This window comes from Triturus cristatus, chromosome 8, assembly GCF_964204655.1.
Source record: "Triturus cristatus chromosome 8, aTriCri1.1, whole genome shotgun sequence".
Taxonomy (NCBI): domain Eukaryota; kingdom Metazoa; phylum Chordata; class Amphibia; order Caudata; family Salamandridae; genus Triturus; species Triturus cristatus.
Window position 1 is genome coordinate 1,157,439,393 of NC_140591.1, and position 22,646 is coordinate 1,157,462,038.

The 22,646-nt window shown below is 41.8% G+C and overlaps 1 long non-coding RNA gene across 1 annotated transcript; it reads right to left on the bottom strand.

Annotated features, from left to right (window-relative positions):
- Nucleotides 1–12,336: 12,336 nt before the first annotated feature.
- On the bottom strand, nucleotides 12,337–15,536 carry LOC146805535 (uncharacterized). The gene is made up of 3 exons (XR_014967470.1): nucleotides 15,404–15,536; nucleotides 15,168–15,307; nucleotides 12,337–14,051 (listed from the first exon to the last, which is right to left on the bottom strand). It is a non-coding gene; the product is annotated as an uncharacterized LOC146805535 (long non-coding RNA).
- Between the last annotated feature and the right edge of the window lie 7,110 nt (nucleotides 15,537–22,646).

Consider the following 22,646-nt stretch of genomic DNA (forward strand, 5'->3'; position numbering starts at 1 on the left):
TCGTTAGGACAAGCAAAAAATAAAGTAAAGCCTTTTTTCTGTAGGGGAGCTGTAATCTCAAGAGTGAAGGTATTCACTTACTTGGGAGTTGTCTTGACAAAGGCTCATGGACCCCTCAGCTCTCCATAAAGGTAAACTCCGCGAGAAATTCATCTGCGGCAGTACTTGGTTTTGCTAAAAGGCTGGGAGGAAAGCCGATAGAGGCAATATTAACAATTTATAAAGCTAAAACTATCTCCATTGTAAGGTATGGGGCGTCAATCTGGGGTTACATTAAACACGACGTGATCCAAACGGAGGAAAATAAATTCTTGCGCTCCCTCCTTGGCCTCCCTCAATCAACCGCTTCTTACTCAGTCCATCTGGAACTCGGGATTGGTTACATAGCAGATATGAACAAATTAGCCCCTCTGCTGCTATGGATTAAAATATGGCTAAACCCGAACCTTACTTTAAATCATAAAATCTTAAAGGACTGTACTCGACTTGACAACATGAATAAAATTCAATGGTTGTCTAATATAGAGTCGTTATCTGCCTACATTGGGAGACCTGAAATCTTTTTTAACCCTGAAACTCTATGTAAGGCAGATCTTGAGTGGGTAAAATCAAATTTTATGAAATTAAGGGAGGCAGAGCGTGAAGAAGATGAACTTCGTAAACCCTCTGTAAGGGGACATGTCCTGGTATCCCAGTCTTCAGGGTTGTCATTATACCTTACAATAGTATCCAACCCTTTTCATAGATGGTTGTTGACCAAATTGCGGTTCAACCAATTACATATAGTTCTTTGGGATGTGGTTGGCTGGAATAGATTAGAAGATGTTGCCCCTTGTAAGTGTGATGACCTTTCGCCACAAGACACTACTCACTTTATGCTTTTTTGTCCTTTTTTCAAATATGCCAGGAAAAAGTTTATTATTCCTTTGTTAAAAAGTAGGAATTTTACACAGTATAAGCCAGCTTTATTCTTTTTAAGCCTGCTTGAATGTCCATTAATTATGTTTTTTGTTGCTAGCTTTTTAGCAGCCGCTGTTAGAGAAAGAAGGGCTAGACTAAAATTACTACAAGATGTGGATCCCATCTAACATTAGGAAACTGATCCTGCACTAAGTAATCAAGTTGTTTATGGTCGATCATGAAATTTTAATTGGAATGTTTTTAACTGTATATTTGTGATTTGTAAGATTTTATATATATATATATATATATCTGTTTAGCATACTTTTATGATTTTAATTAATCGAATAAAGTGGTTTTGACTTGACTTGACTGATGTAATGCAAAAGGTGTTAGGTAGGGTCCTCTTACAGAGAATCCAATCATGGTCTGAAGAGGAGGACATCCTCTCACAATACCAGGCGGGCTTTAGGACCAATACCGGGCGATTGATCAGGTTTTTAGGTTAATACTTATATATTAGAAAGTCATTTTAATTTGGAAAGGTAGCCTCTACATGGCATTTATTGATCTAAAAACAGCGTTTGATCTGACACCTAGGGCCAAATTGTGGCAGATTTTAAATGATATGGGCATTCCACCGTTAACTCTTAACCTACTAATCCTTCTTCATGAGGGTAATTATGTTCAGGTGAGATGGGGTGCCCAAGGTCAGTTGACGGAGCATATTCCTGTTGGCAAGGGAGTGCGCCAGGTTTGTGTGATGGCTCCCACCATGTTCTCTTTGTATGTGAATGGGGTGGTGAAGTTTTTGCAAGAAGACCCAGCTGATGCCCCTATTTTAGTGGGCAACAAAGTGCCAACGCTTCTGCTCGCTGATGACACCTTGTTGGTGTCAAAGACTCCAGTTGGGTTTCAAAGATTGTTGTACAGATACCAATCTTTCTGTGATGCACGGGGCTTAGCTATTAATACCACGAAGACAAAGCTTATGGCTTTTAACCCCCCCAAAATCATTTAGGAACAACTTTACACTAAATGGTACCCCCCTGGAGAGAGTCGGGAACTTTAAATATCTTGGCATACGACTCTCGGATAAAATGCTCTGGAGGCCCCACATATCTAAAAAGCTTTTGAACCATAAACGCGTGACCAGGACACTAAGCAAAGAACATCGCTGCTCATATAGTAGGCCAGTTGCCCCAGCACTTGTAGTTTATGAAGCAAAGGCAGTTAGCTCCGCTCTGTACGGAGCCGAGCTATGGGGGTTTGAAAACGTGGATGAAATAAGAAGGTCTGAGCACAAATTTCTGAGGGATTTAGTGATGCTTCCCCGTAACACCCCATTAACACCTTTAATGTATGACATGGGTAGGCGACCATTTAGAGCAATTTCTAGGCTATGCCCACTGCTTTTTTGGGCTCGCCTACGGGGCACTGAAGAGCTTACCAACTACACCTTAGCTCTAACGGAGGTAATGAATCTGGATGTGGACCATAAGGTCAAGTGGCTATCATATGTGAAGAAAACTATGATGCAACTTGGCCTTAAAGAATTATTGGATGCCCAGACTCCCCCTAGTAATGTGGAACTCAAGAATACTATTGGGATTGGACTGACAGGCAAGAACTCAGTAAGCCAATGTTGGGTAGATTGACAGAGGAGTTCTTTTTGTTTTTAAGCAAACCAGAAGCTTGGAGCCCTACCTAGATGTGATCCAGGTCCCACGAGATAGGACTCTGTATATTCAGTTTAGGTTTGGCACACTCCCTGTTAATAACCGAATGGCAAAGTGGCATACAGCAGAGAACATGACAGAAAGTTGCCTGTGCTGTGGAGCTCCGGTCGAGTGTTTGCTTGTCCTGCTTATAATAAAGCTAGGAGCAAATGTCTAGAACCAATATGCAGTGATATGGGCACCCGCGATTACCGGTTTGCTCTGCGCTTTTTAAAATCTGATCCCAGTGTTCTGTTTTCATGTAGAGTGGCCAAGTTTTTAGGCCAAGCTTGGTTAATTAGAATCAGAGCCCTACGAGGTGTTACCACAATGTAGATATCTTCGACTCATTATATGTGATAAAACCATGGATTATATTGGCCTGCTCTATAACTTCTGAACACCGCTTATGATGGAGATAGCACTAGCACTTTATATATTGATTACCTTGATGGATTATGCCCTTTTACTTTTTTTTATGCATTACTATTATAATTATTGTGTACCTGGAGTGGAAGTGACCTGTAGATAGCGACATGTTCATATTGTTCTAGACTCAAGTCTTTTATGAAACTTGTTTATGTTTTTATCCAAATATGCTGCTACTAATGTTATGCCAAGATACTTTTTAAACGACCTTCCGTATTGTAAGACCTTCTTTATGACTGAACAGATACTGTTTTATTGCATAGATGTCAAATAATGCTTTTATGATACATGTTGTCGAATAAAGCTATTTGAACTGAACTGAACTAATTAATTTGAGATGCTAGTTGTGGGGTTTATAGTGGTAAAGGGTGGGAAGTAAAATCTTTTAAATTAATCAATAAGTTGTTATTAATTGATATTAATTTAATAATGTAAAATTAGTTATGGAAATTGTGTAATGATTTTTAGGTGTGTGTTGTGGTGTTTATTGGAGTAGATGGTGGAATGTATTTTAGGTTTCATTAATTAATAATTAGTTGCGCATTATTGTTCATTCATTAATTGATAAATATGTATGGTAATTGTTTACTTTCATTTTGTGTGTGGATTTTGGTTTTATAGGGGTAATGTTTGGTGAGTAAAAATGTTTTTTATCTGTTTTAATTTGTTTTTTAATTATTAATATTTGTTTATTTGATGATTAATTATGTTAATTATGGAGGTACTCTTTTTTAGAAATTTAGATGTGTGCTGTGAATTGTGTGGTGTTATAGGGTAGGAAATACAATATATTAATTTTTTGCAACAATGAATGCTTTTGATTATAATTAATTTCTATTAAATATAGTTATTTGTTTGTAAATAATTTGTAAACAATTTATAAACTAATGTTTGTAGCACATTTTTAGATTTTTTAACATTATAATATGTTTCTATCTTTTGTAATTTGTAATATTTTTAGATGTGATTTCTTTTTTATGTTTTTAAAACATTATGTATTGTAGTTGATATTTTGTTTGTTTTTAATTTTGAATTGACTTGGTGGAAACAGTAATTTTTACCCCTCCGCTATCCAACACTTTGTCTACTGTTGCACTCACTGGAGTGGGAAAAGTCATTTTTATCTCTCCACTATCCAACACTTTCCCTACTGTTGCACTCACTGAGTGGGAATAGTAATTTTTACCCCTCCGCTATCCAACACTTTCCCTACTGTTGCAGTAAGATTCTTGCAGCCCTTCATAAAATACTATAGGATAAACGCATAAACGCACAATAAGTTCCTATTCGCACTTTTTAGAGTTGGGTTGACGTCTATCTTTGTATCTGTTGAGATTTGAGATTTAAACCGGTCTTAATTTTCTTATTTGACTAACGGTGGGTCATATTCGATTGTATATATTTACTGTGCATTTGTTCCCTTTTGTAAATTAGAATTGGGTAAAAGGAAAGCACCAACTACTAAGAGTAGTAAGCAGACTAAGCCTGAGGTACGCACACATCAAACTCTACTTAATTACTTAACAGGAGCCGTGGGCGCCATCGAACAGCAGATCATGACTGTTGAAGAGTCATTAAGTATGGGTAATCCAACATCGGGTGGGGCCACGGTTATAGATATTATACCTCAGACGTGTGCTGTTTCACACCCAGATGCTCCTCAGTATAGCTCAAATGGTTGCATTGTAAATACCTCAGGTCACATCTCAGGTAGTGATCAGGAATATGATAGTCAACCACCTCATAAACGTGCAAGAAATCCGGATAAGCTACCTAACTTAACAGATGATAAAGTCTCACCGGTCAAGGCAACCCCTCAGAAAATACGAAAAAAGGCTACTAAAAAATGCTTGCCCCCTGTGATACACAAAGCACAGAGTAGAGAAAAATTGACAGGTAGCGATAGTACTCGCACCCAGATTGAAATGGCCAATATAAAAGTTAAATTGGACTCTCTGGATATTTTCCTTAGAGACACATTAGGTAACTTAATGTGAAGAATTGGAAAAATAGAAGAGGCAATATTAAAAATTCAGCTCCCGGCGCCAGAGTAAAAAAACAAGCATACGAATATTCAAGTCCAACGTGAAAGCAGCTTGAGCAGCTTGAGCCAGCATGCCATTCCCCCCAATCCTGATAGTAATAAGGATCTGGTGTGTGCCCCACAGATAAGAGCTGAGAAACATTTTAATAACAATCACGAGACCCGTCATAATTTAACCCCCTTAGCCTCATTAAATCTTACTCATCGCCCAAGCTCTAACTGTAATACTGTTAGCTCACCGAATGACAACGAAGGTGAGTGGCATAAAACACATCTTGATTTACCACCAGACGCCACTCCCTATGTAGTGGTGCTAGCTAATGTTCCGAAACTACAGATGGGGGGAGTAAGAATCATGGGAGCGTCTTAGGCATAGGTCACTACATTGGTTGGGTTCTAGAACAGACCTAACCAAGAGATTATTTGAAGAATTTAAGATGGCTAGGAGGGTAATAGGATAGGCAGAGGACGAAAGAATTTGAACGGGGATTGTGTGGTACTGTTGTTTAAAACGCCCCAATTAGTTCAACTAATTCTGAATAGAACTGGAAGCCACACAACCATAAAGCAGGGGGTTAATGTAGTACAATTGGGTTACTTTTATCAACCACCGAGTAGCAATGCTGTTCCTAATTTTAGGGAATCTCAATTATTGGGCCTCAGACATCACTTTACGGTGCCTACTTCTAATCGTTTTGAGACTTTTAATAACCTTGAACTAGTAGATTGACCACAATTGAGGGGACAACAGTACTTTGTAACAACTAGTAGTGCGGGCATGTCGTATATTACATGTCCACAGGGATCACAGGGATTATTGTATAATAATAATCAAACTATTCAACATGGCTCCATTATGATAGAAAGTGCAGCGTCTGAAAATCATATGGCACATAACAGCATGCTGGAACCTATTGTTTCCCCTCCTCAGCAAATTGACTTAAACGATTTTGCAACAGGGAGGAGTAAGGACCGTGGAAAAGAACAGGGTGACACATGCCAGCTAATGTTTTGGAAGGTAGCAAGATTAAAATCTAAGGTGTCTAACAACATATGGATTGAGTTTGTGAGAAATTTTAATATCATTAGATTACAAGAAACGTGGGTGATAGATCCTATCCACATAAGCGGATATAAAACTTTTCACACCCCAGCTATTACATCTCCACACGGTAGAGCTAAAGGGGGGCTGTGTACATACATCTCAAACTATTTGAACATTGGGAAAATTGAGACAATCATAACTGAACCTCATTACCAAATATTCAGCTTACACATAGATGGTACTTTTTGCCTGGTTATATTGAATTTTTATAATAATACAACGCATGAGGTGATTAAAGAAATTTTGAAATCTCTAAGCCACCATCTACACAATGTACATACGCGTTTAAATTAGGAGGTTCTCGTGGTCTTGGGTGGGGATTTCAATTATTCAATATGTAAATATTCTGATCAAGATGTTTGTGGCTTGACTTTTGGGAAAAATGTCAGCTTTGCTCATTTTCCCCATACACCGTATGGCGATTTTCTTAATGAAATGATGTTTATGTTTGACTTAGGGTTTGCTAATCATTTGTGTTTGTCTATGGTTCCTTTTACCTCTACTTTTCATGGCCAAGACACATTCTCGACAATAGATTTTATAACCTCCTCAAGTAGATATTCTTCGTATGTTAAAAATTTTAAGACTCACGAGATGGCGCTTAGTGATCATTTTTCTCTAAGTGTAGATGTGATGTTGTATAGGCAGGGCTTTATTGCCAGTACTAACGTCGTCAATACTGTAGACAATGTTGAGTTGAGTAGGCAAAATGGATACGCACTTAGATGGGCTAGCGTGGATACAGAGGAATTTATTACAAAAATTGTGTTGAACTGTAAAAATATATTCCTTTTGTGTCTGGATGAAAGTTCACCCAGACAAGAAATTATGGAAATCTTCCTGGCCATTTCTAAATACATAAAAAAGTCACTCTTTGTAGAAGCAAAGAGGAAATCTATTACTAAACAAGGTTGGTTTGACACTGCTTGTACAAAGGCATATTCCCAACTTAAACTTGCTACTAATGCCACAATGAAAAATAAGGAACACATCAGAGAGGTTAGAAGAAATTATTACCTTGCACTTAAAGCAAGAAAGATTGCTTTAAAAGAGGAAGCGTGGCGTGCATTGCACAACGCTTCTGAAATACGTGATTCTTCTGCCTTTTGGAAAGCTGTGAATGCACCCTTCCTAGTTGATAATGACATAGCAACCATTGAAATTGCCATCACCGAAATAGAGTGGATACAACATTACTCAAAGCTATATAATAACTTGGATGCTCAGGGAACTATAAATAACATGGATGATAATCCACAAGACATCCCACTAGATTTTACACTTAGTGAGGTTACTGCGGCAATTAATTCATGTCTGGGTGGCAAGGCCCCTGGGCCCGACGGTATTCTTGTCGATCTTTTTAAATCAAATGTTGTTTTATGGGGACCTCTTTTAACACGGGTTTTTAACGCATGTAGCACATGCGGTTTCTTACCAACTTGGTACGAATCCGTAATTGTCCCTATTTTTAAAAAGGGTGACAGAATGAATCCTGCCTGCTACCGCCCGATCTCACTGTTGGATTCAACAGTTAAGATCATCGGGCGGGTTCTTCTAGACAGAATGCAGGCATGGGAAGAGGAAGAGGATGTTATAAGCGATCTCCAGTATGGGTTCCGTAAGGGACTCGGTACAGTTGAACAGGGCCTTAACTTACACATCTTAATGGATAAATATACCAGGGCGAAATGGGGAAAACTTTTTATGATTTTTGTTGACCTAACAGCAGCTTTTGACTGCGATATTCACGATAAGCTGTGGTCTATTTTAGATGATTTGGGAGTGGATGTTTTAATAATTGCATTTTTAAGACAGCTCTAATTAGGGACAAAGGCTAAGGTCTGTTATGGGCTAGGGGAGAATGCACAAGTCACTTTAGGGTCAGGAGAGGTGTGAGACAAGGCTGTGTCCTTGGCCCATTTCTCTTCACCCTCTATATAAATAAATTGGATTCTGTTTTAATTAAGGAGTGCAGGGACTTACCAAAGGCAGCACAGCATCCTATCCCTACACTCCTTTATGCAGATGATGCGGTTTTGTTTTAATGGCCCGCACATCACTTGGTCTCCAAAGGATTGCCAACTCTTTTAGTAATTTTATGTCGAACTTAGGGCTTACGATCAACTGCTCTAAAACTTTTACAATGAATAGTGGATGTGGATCAAATAAAAGGATAAAATCTCTCTACTTAGACTCGATGCCAATAGAGTGCACAAAAACATTTTCATATTTGGGAATACTTTTCGAAAGGACAGGATTATGGTTGGAGGCAATTAAAACTAGACGCCTGTTGTTTATTAAGTCTTTAATGGCATTAGCTAATTTTAGCCATAAATTAGGAAGACGCCCACCGACAGAAATCCTATATATCTATAGGGCTAAATGTGTAGCCATAGCTATTTATGCAGCAGGTATATGGGGCTACGCTGATGTTAATATACTGCAGATCGCGGAAAATAGATTCATCAAGTTTCTCCTGGCTTTACCAGAAAGCACCTCAAATTACATCTGTCATTAGGAATTGGGTATGCCATTTCTGGAGGACACTATTAAGATTCAACCTGTCCTCCTTTGGCACAGAATCTGGACGTCAGAAGAAACTGGTTTTAATCGTTATATACTGGCAGATGCACTAAGGATTGATGGTGTTAGACAAATAAGATGGTTGAAATATGTGAAAATTTTTATTTTAAAATTAGGATATCCGGAATATTTTACTGAGCCCACATCAATGTGTACTGTACCAAGAAAAGCTCTCAAAGCAATTTGTATGAGTTTTTTGGGCAAAATTAGAGCCACTACTGAATTGAATTTATAATATAATGTTTTTTATTATATTTTATGTTATATGTGTATGTATAGTGTATCCAAAAATAGGGGGGGGGACCAGGAGCTAGTTAATGGTCCAGTGCCTGTGCTCCAAGAAGTCAATAGGGTAATTACTATAAGGCACTGTTCCAGGGTCGGTATGGTTGAAAGTCAACCAAGACCGTACCTCAACAAAGGGAAAGTAAAGAGAAAGATCTATGTCTTAGAGGTCTAGGATGGGGTACTCAGGATGGGGGGAGACAACATTAGTGTCTCTTGTTGCCCTCACACACCCCGAGGGATGTCATGCTTCATCATCGGGCGGTGCTCCTCGTCGGGCCGGCGGTGCAATGCCCTACGGGTCCCCCGAAGGGTCTCTTTAGCGGAGATCTTTTAAGAGCGCTGCCGATTGGTGCATGCGGGTATGTGGAGGGGGGAGTACCAAGGTCAGTGGTGGCTGTAGTGTGTGCAGGAATAAAAATACCTAAGGGTTACCAGGGAAGCTATTTTAATAAGAAGGCACCCTTGGTACATTAAAATACGTGGCAAAAATGTTACTAATTAAAACGTGATGTGTTTAGTAGTAACTTAAGGTACAGGTCAAATGGTCGACATGTTTCGCGCCTTTCAGTGGTCAGTGTGATCCATGGCGCTTCATCAGGACCAGTAGAGGTGAAAAGTGTGGGGAAAGGTGCCCAGACTATGTGTGGTGGGTGGGGTAAAATATCACCCTCCCATTCGGCAAGGAGAGGGAGTACAGTGTCTCCTAAACAGGTGGTGTGTGCAGGGAGGAGTCTGTTGTGCCCCCTTTGCGTAAGACCTAAAGTAAGAGCATGAATTGCTTCTTGAGTTAAAAAGCGGCGTAGGAGGCCCACACCATCTAGGGGCACAACAGACTCCTCCCTGCACACACCACCTGTTTAGGAGACACTGTACTCCCTCTCCTTGCCGAATGGGAGGGTGATATTTTACCCCACCCACCACACATAGTCTGGGCACCTTTCCCCACACTTTTCACCTCTACTGGTCCTGATGAAGCGCCATGGATCACACTGACCACTGAAAGGCGCGAAACATGTCGACCATTTGACCTGTACCTTAAGTTACTACTAAACACATCACGTTTTAATTAGTAACATTTTTGCCACGTATTTTAATGTACCAAGGGTGCCTTCTTATTAAAATAGCTTCCCTGGTAACCCTTAGGTATTTTTATTCCTGCACACACTACAGCCACCACTGACCTTGGTACTCCCCCTCCACATACCCGCATGCACCAATCGGCAGCGCTCTTAAAAGATCTCCGCTAAAGAGACCCTTCGGGGGACCCGTAGGGCATTGCACCGCCGGCCCGACGAGGAGCACCGCCCGATGATGAAGCATGACATCCCTCGGGGTGTGTGAGGGCAACAAGAGACACTAATGTTGTCTCCCCCCATCCTGAGTACCCCATCCTAGACCTCTAAGACATAGATCTTTCTCTTTACTTTCCCTTTGTTGAGGTACGGTCTTGGTTGACTTTCAACCATACCGACCCTGGAACAGTGCCTTATAGTAATTACCATATGTGTATGTATATACATATTTACTTGGACATTTTTATACATTTATAACATTTTAAAATAAATTTAAATTATTAGTTTATCAATTGTTTTAAAGTAAATATACACATATATATTACATTTTATATATGTAGGTTTAAATTTTTTAAATTAAATGTATTTATTATATTTGTTAAAATGTACATTACATCTAAATAATTTTTTTAAGGTAATTTTAATATTCAATGTATTTAACATTATTTTTTATATATAAAAAACGATATTTTATACATCGATATTTTTTACAGGGATATTATTTTTTCTATATTTTTATACTTTATAGTATAGGATAGTATAAGATAGGATGTCGATATTTTTGACATTGATATTTATGTGTCGATATTCATGAATGGTGATATTTTGGTAATCAATATTATGTCAGTGATCAAGGAAAATGACTGAATGAATAAAACACTGCAAGACTAGTGCCTGGCTGAATGGGTGACTGCAGTGGTAGTTTATGAGTGAATGGATGAGTACATGAGTAGTGCTTTCATGATTGGATAACTGCATGACTACTGTGTGTGCATTGCTGGTGGCTGTGTGATTCATGACTGTATGGGTATGGTGTTTGGATGAATGGATGAGTGCATGGGTTGTACCGTTTTAGTACAATCTATAGTTCTAAACTTAGAAAATACTTGTTCAAATAAGAAGATATGTTAGACTTCAAAATTGTCAAATTTTCGAATGAAACAAAATGCACTTTCAGTTTCAAGCATAGATATCACTACCTATGTACTACTTCAAGTATAACTTTGTGGAGAAAAATATATGCTAGCATAGAGGTAAATACAGTTTTCAACATGTTTTAAAAGTCACATAACAATACTAGTTTTCAGAAGCAGAAGTAGCAGTTTGCAGTAGAAGGTGTAACTTAAAATAAAAGGTCAACTATTATTATACCACTGTTATTGGTGTGTGCAGCACTGCCGCGATGTCCAAAAAAGCATGTCCAGCATATCCCTGCACTGCGTGGTAGGCAGTTCACAGTGCCTGCAACCTGGTACAGGGACATGTAGGGGGTACCATGGGTACCCCCCTAGTGTATCCACACCCCCAAACACATTGGGGGCCCGCAATGGGCCCCCGGAGACATTCTCTGCATGCCTTTCCATGGTGGTTCCACCGCCGAGGAAAGGCTGGCTACCGTCGGCATCATAATCATGCCGGCGGAGCCTGACCCTGTACCGGCCCTATTTTAGCGGTCCAGCTCCGCCCGCCAGGCAAGCGTGTAGACTGCTACCGGCAGAAAAGTGGTGGGCTGTAAATCTCACCGCCGCGGTCGCTAATGGGACCAGCGGTTTTCTGGGTTGCAATCACGGGCAGATGACCACCACAGCCTGGCAGTTGCCATCGCCGGCATACGGCGGCCATCCGACTCCCATCCTAATAGACCCCATAGTGTCCAGATATTGTAGTAGGTCCATCATGGAAAATAATAGCCACTGTTGTATAAGTTCTTCCTGAAATAGATATTTGACTTCCTTTAAAATTTGTATGTTTTGTTTCAAATTTTCTTCTAATTGCTCTACAGCGTTGTAACATTAAAATGCCATATTTTTTAAATCTTTCTATAGATAATGTAGACGACATCTCTGATCTATATAATATGAACATACTACGCAAACAGAAGTTCTCTACCAGAATTGATTAAATGTGCTGTCAAGTCGCTAATATGTCAACACCAAGGAAGCTGGCCTATAGACAAAGGCATGTCACAATCAGAAATTTAGAGAATATCAAAATGTATTCGTAATCAATTCACATATTAGAGTTTTAAATAGTCAGTAAAAAGCAAAAACGTATCACATCCCACATCACACTCAGTCACGCATTCAAACCAACAAACTCATACCCAAGCATACTCATACATCCTGAAAATCAGGAGTCTAGCCATACTCAAAGCAACAAAGGCACGACTTGAACAAATGGACCAAAATGACCAAACAACAGTGACATTGATGATGGTATTTTGTAGGTACATAAATCCTTATATAACACCAATTGTATCAACAGCCTCCAAATTCAAATTAGTCTGTGATGGCAACCACAAACATTAGTCATAAGTTTGATATGGTCCTTAAAGAAGTAACCACAAAAGAGGACAAAAAAAATGCGGCGGAATGGACACAATGATACTTTATAATGCTGATGGAGACCTGAATTAATCCATCAGTGAGAAGTTATTCTCTTGCAGACCAATTGTCTTTATTTATAAACGCACTCACACTAGGCTGTAAGTTCGATGTATATCTTTAACCCCTTGCATGCGGGGGTAATTCCCCCGCGGCGTGGGGGGGTGCAGCTGCGGTGGCGCTGTGCTCATGACGAGCCCAGCTCGTCATAAGGCACAGTGGAGCTGTTCTCATGACGAGCTGAGCTCGTCACGACCCCTCCCACCGATTGATTCTCCCGCACAGGCGGGGAATCAACCGCGCGAGGGCGGGCCGCGATGGTTATGACGAGCCCAGCTCGTCATGAGCACAGCTCCACTGTGCCTCATGACGAGCTGGGCTCATCATGAGCACCGAAGCGGCCATACATCCAATTTTGTATATATGTATATTTTTAGAAAACAGACAACATTTACATACAATACATAAAAATATAAATACAATCCATACACTTATGTATTGGATAACAGAATCCTAAATGCCCTAATATTAGTACTGCTGTGAATGACAATTTTATACACAAAAGACTACAATTCGCAACTCACATCAATAAAGATCGCCCTCATATCAACACCTCTTAGGGTACTTATACATTACACCCTATTCATACTATTTACTGGTGTTGCAAATTTCTCTTTACATATGGATTAAAGTAGTGCAGGGCTTCTTTCTATATCAGGTCAATAGGGGAAATAAGCAAACTACTCAACAGAAGTTCTCTGCCAGAATTGATTAAATGCGCTGTCAAGTCGCTAATATGTAAACACCCAGCAAGCTGGCCTATAGACAAAGGCATGTCACAATCAAAAATTTAGAGCATATCAAAATGTATTCATAATCAATTCACATATTAGAGTTTTAAATAGTCTGTAAAAAGCAAAAACGTATCACATCCCACATCACACTCACTCACGCATTCGAACCAACAAACTCATACCCACGCATACTCATACGTCCTGAAAATGAGGAGTCCAGCCATACTCAAAGCAACAAAGGCAAGACTTGAACAAATTGACCAAAATGACTAAACAACAGTGACATTGATGATGGTATTTTGTAGGTACATAATTCTTTTTTCAGAATGGCACCAATTGTAGCAACAGCCTTCAAATTCAAATTCGTCTGTGATGGCAAACACAAACATACGTCATAAGTTTGATATGGTCCTTAAAGAAGTAACAACGCCGACGCGCGTTTTGGTGTTCGACCCGATGGGGATCTCAGCTTCCTCAGGGCGAAAAAATCTGAGGAAGTGGCTGTGGGATGTGCCTGAAATAGATAAATAACAGTGAACTACAGAAAATGTGGGGACTGGGATGATTAAAAAACAGCAGTGATAAAATTAGTTCAATGCATGCTCATAAGGTCAAAAGGCTCTGCTTCGAATGGGTTGGTTAAAATTGCAAGGTACCAGTGTGCACAGAGAAAGACATGAGCCATAAGATTTGCGACATGTTATAGACAAAATGCGAAATAGTCATGAAGCCAGCACCTGATGTACCAACATAAAAGATTAAAAAAGGGGGAATACCGAAAGTGTGACAGAATAGAGTAAGAAAAGAATCAGATGTGCCCAGAACCCTGGATGTAAGACACCGCAGAGTGATCTGAGTTAATCGAGATGTAACAGCTAAAGAAGAAAGAAAACATACTATAAAAAAGGTCAATAGTAGCAATGACTACCTGAACTACTAGCCAGGCTGAACACACTCGGTAGAATAAAGAGATAACAAGGTCGGGGTCTAATAGCAACCTGAAGAAAAAACTAGGGTGATAAAAGAAAAAGATAAAAACATAAGATCAGACAACAAACAGCAAAAGATGTGAAATGAGGAACAGAGTACAGAGCAACTAATCTTACCCCGAATAAAAAAATAGTGTTCAAAACAGTAATGTAAGAAGGCGAAAAAAAGCTGCAGAGCAGTATTGCTAAGGTGCTTGATATGTGGTAGGGATAGGAATCCTCCGTATAGCTTCAAGAAAAACAGAGCTCCGCATGCGGTTGAAAATAAACACAGAGCTCTTTAGTAATCAACTATAAGCACCGTATGTTCTCTGATCATGGAATGGAAGGCAGACAATGGTCAGTAAAAATGGAGCAAAAGATAATAGGGCAAAAGTCATGAACCCTATCTATAAATGAAAATATGTGGCCAAGACTAAAGAAAGATAAGGCGCCAGCTCCAAGGGGCAGGCAGGGTTGGTAAAAGTCTGTGCGCTCGTGGGGGGATCAAAGAACAGCCCCTTTCCTCCCTAGGAAGACGAAGACCAGAGAAAGCTTAGTAAAACAGGCAAAGGGGGAGGAAAAAGTGGGGCAGGGGAGCGTCGTGAAAGCTGAAAGCGGCGTGATAATAAATAGATAAACCCCAGGAACAAGAGCCTCACCTTTCAAACGGAGTAAAACACTCGGGCGAGGGCCGGTCAAAACGCCGGGTCAGTAGCGCCACATACGTGTGTGAAAAGCAGAACGTTCATTAGATGATCGAGCAATGTTCCTCCGTCTGGAGATGCAGAGCAGGAAACAGCTAGGGGCAGAAGGAAAAGGGGATAAGTGAGAATAGGAAGCCGCGCACAGTGGGAGCGGCATACTGACAAAGAAGTAAAGGAGTCAGGAATCTCACCAATAACAGGAGAACACCGCTCGGGTGGGGGCTGGTCCAGACGTCAGATCAGTAACGCTGTAAAGGGAGGCGAGGCAGTATTTAAATACTCAGCAAATCAGAATGGAGACATGGCCATGCCTACTAGGTTGATGGTCGGCTAGTAACGCGGGAAAAACGAAAGAGAGCCTAAGGGCTCCTCTAAAAATTACAGATCCTAGTAGTGGAAATGAAAAAAAACAAAATGCAAATGCAATCAAGGGCTCACACAAAAAGAAAGTAAAAAAAATGTAAATGGAGGAAGTCCCACATCTAAAGTAAAATCCTGGTGGGTGAGGGAGTGCCCATGTGGGTGGAGCCCCATACCGCATGTAGGTATCTAACTCATATAATGGCGTTCTCCCATGGAAGGTTCTCATTCAGTCCCTTGCCTTTCGTATTGATGGTATAAATCAAATACACCTCTCGTTTCCTGCGTGTGGCTATACCATTGGTGCCATTGGGGGCATGAATTTTTTCCAGAATGGTCCAGCGGAGTTCGCCTTCTGTGTGTTGAACCTCAATCCAATGGTTGACTAAGGGGGCGGCTTGTTTCCGCAATCTTATGTTGGATTTGTGTTCACCAATGCATTTTCTGCATTCCCTGCCTGTTTCCCCGACATATGCTAGATCGCAGGGGCAAAGAATGGTATAGATAATGTTGGACAATCGGCCGTTGATCATATCTTTAAGGAATACCATGCGCTCATTGATGAGAATCTGATCATTGACTATAGCGTTGGGGCAGGCTTGGCAAGTCCCACATTTATGGTTGCCCTTGACCGGTGAGTTCCCCAAATTAAGGATATGTCATTGAGAGTTAATTATTTGCCGTATCTTGTGATCGTAGTTCAAGTGTTTTAGTAACACATACAACTCGGTCAGTCTGTTTCTTGTTTCTGGGTTGAAACATCGTCTCGCGATCGTAATACTTGGCTCTTTTCAATGCATCTTTAATAAGCTTAGTAGGGTATCCCCTCAGTATAAGCTTATTTTTCAAAGTTTCAGCATGTATCAAATATTTTTGGATGGTGCTACAGTTTCTGCGTAAACGCAGAAACTGGCTGAAGGGGATGACATCTTTTTGGCTCCTGGGATGAAAACTGCCGTAATGCAGAAGAGTATTTCTTGTCGTGGGCTTGGTAAGTAGCAAGACCGATAGTTGTGAACCAGAGTGTTCAATCCAGAGATCAAGGAATTCTAATTGGGCAGTGAATTTGAGGTTAGCGTCAGCTGCGTTGATTCATAGAATGCATTCATCCAGGGTTTCCTGGTCACCTTTCCCGACAAAGAATACGTTGTCTATAAAATATGACCAGTGACACACATTGGGCCCGATTCACAGAACTAACTTAAGACAAAATCCCAAACTTACTTTTGGTATTTACAGAAGGCATTTAGTAGTAGTAAAGTTAGGATTTTGTCTTGAGTCTGTCCTAAGTTTGTCTTAAGTTTTTCTTAAGTCTGTCTTAAGTCTGTGTTAAGTTTGTCTTAAGTCTGTCTTAAGTCTGTCTTAAGTCTATCTTAAGTCTGTCCTACTACTTTTTGTATTCACAGAAGGCATTTAGTAGTAGTAAAGTTAGGATTTTGTCTTAAGACAAACTTAAGACAGTCTTAAGACAAACTTGAGACAAACTTAGGACAGACTTAAGACAGACTTAAGACAGACTTAATACAAAATCCTAACTTTACTACTACTAAATGCCTTCTGTGAATACCAAAAGTAGTACGTTTTGAATTTTGTCTTAAGTTAGTTCTGTGAATCGGGCCCAATGTCACTAAAAGGGGCAAGTTCATTATAGATGTACATGTTCTCAAAGTGGCCCATATGAAGGCAGGCCATGATTGGGGTGCATGCTGCCCCCATGCTTACTCCCTTAATCTGTTGGTAGAAGCTACCATCAAATCCGAAGAAGATCTCGCCGAGAACAATATCAAGGCATTGGAAAATAAACTGGGAATTGCTACAGCCATCTTCAGCTTCAAGGTACTCCTCAATGACACTGAGTGCTTCTGATTGTGGAATGTTGGTATATACGGACTCGAGGTCCATGGTTACCAACAATTTGCTGTTCTGGTCGTATGGGATGCCTTCAATTTTTTAATGTAAAATGGCCGGTATCTTTGACATACGAGGGCAATTCAGGTACCAATGGTTGCAAGAATCGATCTACGTATTTGGATAGTGGTTCGGTGGCAACCCCTATGGTGGAGACAATGGGTCTCAGGGGGGGATTAGTCTCATATTTATGTGTCTTTGGTACACCATAGATGATAGGTATGCGGGTATTGCAGGGAGTAAGGAACTTCACTTCTTTCTGGCAGATATCGCCTCTTTCAGCCGCTGCCTCTACCATCCTCAAGATTTGATGTTTGAGATTGGTTTCAGGGTTGAACAGGATCTTTCTGTAATGGCTTGGTGAGCTTAAAAGGTCCTGCTTCTTGCTGACGTAGCAGCTGGTGTCGAATAGAACTATGCCACCTCCTTTATCGCAGGGTTTGATGGTTAGATCTTTGTTATTTTTCAATGTGTGGAGGGTGGTGTTCTCCTCTTTTGTGGTATTGAAAGGGGGTTTAGGCACAAACCTCAAAGCTTTTTGGATTTTGGTGGTAACTGCTTTTTTAAACACTTTCATCTCAGTTCCGACCATGTCCAATCCTGGGGTAAAACCCGAGGGAGGTTTATGGCCAGATAAACTGTTATCGATGTTGATATCAGGGCTCTCTTGGAAGAGCTTTTTCAGTCTAATTCTACGGAAAAAGGCGTGAAGGTCTCTCATGAGCTCAAATTTGTTGAGAGTCGTAGATGGAACAAAAGAGAGTCCTTTAGAAAGGAGAATCTCTGAGGCGGGGACCTGGTGCAGGAAGAGAGATTAAAAATGGGAATAAGATTTATTTTAGCCAATATTGTTGATTCCGTGTTTGAATATATTTTTGTGGCTGTTCCTGTTCCAAGTAGAAATCTCTCTGATGTTGATTCCGGAACTGGGGCGATAATTGCCCCAGCGGTTTCCTAAAAAACGGTTGCTAGTTGAGTGCCTCTCAAAGTCCTGTCTGGGTAAATAACCACAGGTTGAAGGTCCCTCGCCCTTGGAATCAGTTTTATCAGAAAAGGTGGTGACCCGTCTGTTGCCCCAGTTGCTAGTATTGCCACTATCTTGGTTTTCATTGTTGGTAGTATAGAAGTTTACAGTAAGATAGGGGTAGGTTCTCTCTTGTGAAAAAAGGCATATGTCCTTGCTAAGTTTCTCTGTTTTTCTTTTCAGGAGATACTCACTGAAAGAATCTAATTCTAAAGAGATTTCCTCAAGCTTCTTTTTGCCTTCCTCTACGCTATTAGTTTGTTTCAGTTTTTCTTCCAATTCCTGGACACTGGTATTGTCAGGAACCCCAAACGTTGCGCCTGCCTTGGACTACATATCCCAGAACGCCCTGCTATGTGGGGGGTGGAGCCACGTCCTTAAGTAGGACGCAACATGCCTGGTAGGCGTGCTTTATACTGAATGCGAGCCTGTTGCATTTCAGACCCGGATATCGAAGAGAAGCAGATGCGCAGTCGCGTCTATTTTATGGACCTTGTTTCCTTTCACGGATTTCGGCAGCTAGGAGCTGCGAACTCGGTGAGCGTTTCCATCCCACAACATTGGAAGGTGGGAGAAGAGCCGTAGCGGGCGCTCGGCGCTTCTTCATCACACCGGAGACAGAGGAAGAACTTTCGTTCATTCACGGGGTTGCCTGCATGGGTGAGAACTTGTTGCCGTAATAACCCACACCGCGCTCTGAGGTAAGAGCAGAAAACAGCTGACTGCCGTGAGCAAGGAGGTATTGGATTCTGCTAATTCCTTCAGCTGGGTGAGATCCCTTATGTTTGTCTGTTCTTTGGTGCGCCACAGAGGGACGCGCTACACCTCCCTCACCTTTCACACAACAGGATTGCAAGACTTGGTTACTTTTGTGTTTCCCGGAAAGTGCTCCGAAGTAGGAGCATGATTTATTGTATTTACTGAAAACTTGGGAAAGGAATAGGAAATCACTTGTGAATGATAACGAGTGGTCACCCCTTAGGGTAATTTTGGCACCGAGACTGTTTGCTGTGTACTGGTAGCCTCAATTTTTCTATCTACCGGTATATCACTGTCAGAGACTCCCTATGTAGTAGAGTACTGGGTATGAATGAATACCGTACTTTGGAGTATAGGGAGAAGGCAGCCAGAGTTGTGAATGATGATCTAGTGAGACTGATTGAGCATAGTGTTGCATGCACCGCAGGTTTATTCAGGACTTCTCACATTAAAAGTGATTCTGATCACCACGCTCCTCAAAAAGGGAGCACCCTTCGAATGGACCCAGGAAGCCGCAGACGCCTTCAAATTCCTGAAACACGCTTTTACCTCTGCACCGGTTCTCAGGCATCCCCAGTTGGATACTCCCTTCATTGTAGAAGCCGATGCTTCTGATGAGGCAATAGGGGCTATTCTCTCCCAAAGAGACAAACACACAGGACAACTACATCCCGTGGCTTATCTGTCCAAAAAGCTTAACCTGGCAGAAAGAAATTACAACATAGCGGAGAAGGAGTTGTTATCCATAAAAAAGGCCTTCCAGGAATGGCGTCCGTATTTGTGGGGAGCTCGGTATCCAATCACTGTATACTCCGACCATCGGAACCTCCAATACATCAAGAGGGCTAGACATCTAACTCAAAGACAGATGAGGTGGATGCTCTTCTTTGAGGAATATGACTTCATCATCACGTTCCGGCCTGGAGCGGAGAACCGCAAAGCAGATTCCTTGTCTTGTCTGGCTTCCAACGGCAACCAGGTCATCGTCCCTCCTGCTGCCATTATTGATCCCTCTAAGGTGATGTGCGTTCTTAAGGCCGAACAGTACCTGGAAGAAGTACTCCGCTACAGGACCACCCAAGAGTGGGAGGAATGGGCCAAAGCGAAACCCACCTGAGTCAATAAGCATGGGTTGCCTTTTCAGAGCAGTAAGCTGTATCTACCTACAGTGCCTTTAAGGAAGATGGCCTATGCTTGGTGTCATGAATCACCGTTGGCTGGACATCCCGGCATTCGTAAAACTATCCTGTTGATGCAAAGACAATTCTGATGGGATTCTTTGGTCCGGGATGTCAAGGGATGGGTCTCAAGGTGCGAGGGTTGTGCTCGAGGAAAAGGGGACATGACAAAAAAGAAAGGGAAACTGATTCCCATGCCTACTCCTCACTTGCCGTGGCAGCATATCCGTTTGGACTTTATCACCGGTCTACCTATGGATCAGGGGTATTCCACGCTTCTGGTGGTGGTGGACAGCCTTACCAAAATGGGTCATTTCGTTCCCTGCAAAAACCTGCCCACAGCCGTACAAACCGCAAAACTGGTGCTCCAGAACATCGTTAAGCTACACGGAACCCCCAAGGACATCGTGTCGGATAGGGGCCCGCAGTTCATAGCGAGTTTCTGGAGGATGTGGTGTCAAGCCTTGCACATGGAGTCTGCGGTGTCTACGAGCTCCCATCCACAGACGGATGGGCAGATGGAGAGGCTCAACCAGACGTTGAAGAAGTACCTGAGGTGTTACGGCAATATAGCACAGGAATCCTGGGTTTCCATGTTATGGATGGCTGAGTTGGCTTACAACAATGCTTCTCACAGCTCTACGGGTGTCTCTCCATCCGCAGCCAATTATGGCTTCTGTGCCCGCATTTTGCCCATTGACCTGCCCGAAGACCTTGCTAACCAGCCCTCTGTTCGTGCTCATATCAAAGCCCTGCAGGAGGTACACAGGAAGGTGAGGAAATAGCTGTTGTGGGTGAAACTGACTTATAAAGGATGGGAAGATCGCCACCGGATCGATGGACCTCAATACGAGGTGGGAGACATGGTGTGGTTGTCCACTAGAAACATCTGGTTTAAACTGCGCAGTGTGTTTCATCCTAAGTACTTAGGCCCTTACCCGGTGGTAAAGAGGATCAATCCAGTGGCGTATCGGTTGAGGTTGCCATGCTACCTCCGGATACATCCGGATCGATGGACCTCAATAAGAGGTGGGAGACATGGTGTGGTTGACCACTAGAAACATCTGGTTTAAACTGCGCAGTGTGTTTCATCCTAAGTACTTAGGCCCTTACCCGGTGGTAAAGAGGATCAATCCAGTGGCGTATCGGTTGAGGTTGCCATGCTACCTCCGGATACATCCGGTCTTCCACTGCAGTCTTCTAAAGCCTACAGTAGGGGCAAAGCAGAGATCACCTCCTCCCATAGCCAAGAACGGTGGGCTGGAATACGAGGTAAAGAGCATTTTGGATTCCAAGTAAAGGAGAGGGAAGTTGTGGTTTCTGGTGTCATGGAAAGCCTACACCCCAGAAGACGATTTGTGGGAGCCTTGCACCAATGTACGTGCCCCGGTTGCGGTCAACACTTTCTACCGCAATCATCCCGATAAACCTGGTTCTAGGAGGCGCCTGGCAGGGGGACCTACTGTCAGGAATGGCAAACATTGCGCCTGCCTTGGACTACATATCCCAGAAAGCCCTGCTATGTGGGGGTGCGGAGCCACGTCCTTAAATAGGATGCAACACGCCTGGTATCCTGGATGCGAGCCTGTTGCATTTCAGACCCGGATATCGAAGAGAAGCAGACTTGCGGTCGTGTCTATATTGCCTGCATGGGTGAGAACTCGTTGCTGTAATAACCCCCACCACGCTCTGAGGTAAGAGCAGAAAACAGTGGACTGCCATGAGTAAGGAGGTTTTGGATTTTGCCAATTCCCTCAGCTGGGTGAGATCCCTTATGTTTTTCTGTTCTTTGGTGCACCACGGAGGGACGCGCTACACCTCCCTCACCTTTCACACACCAGGATTGCAAGACTTGGTTACTTGTGTGTTTCCCAGGAAGAGCTCTGACGTAGGAGCATGATTCATTGTATTTACTGAAAACATGGGAAAGGAATGTGAATGATAACGAGTGGTCACCCATTAGGGTAATTTTGGCACCGAGACTCTTTGCTGTGTACTGGTAGCCTCACTTTTTCTATCTACCGGTATATCACTGTCAGAGACTCCCTATGTAGTAGAGTATAGGGTATGAATGAATACCGTACTTTAGAGTATAGGGAATAGGCAGCCAGAGTTGTGAAACATGTCAGGTACTGGATGATCTAGTGAGACTGATTGAGCGTAGTGTTGCATGCACTTGTATTTTCATCGTACTGTTCTTTGTTT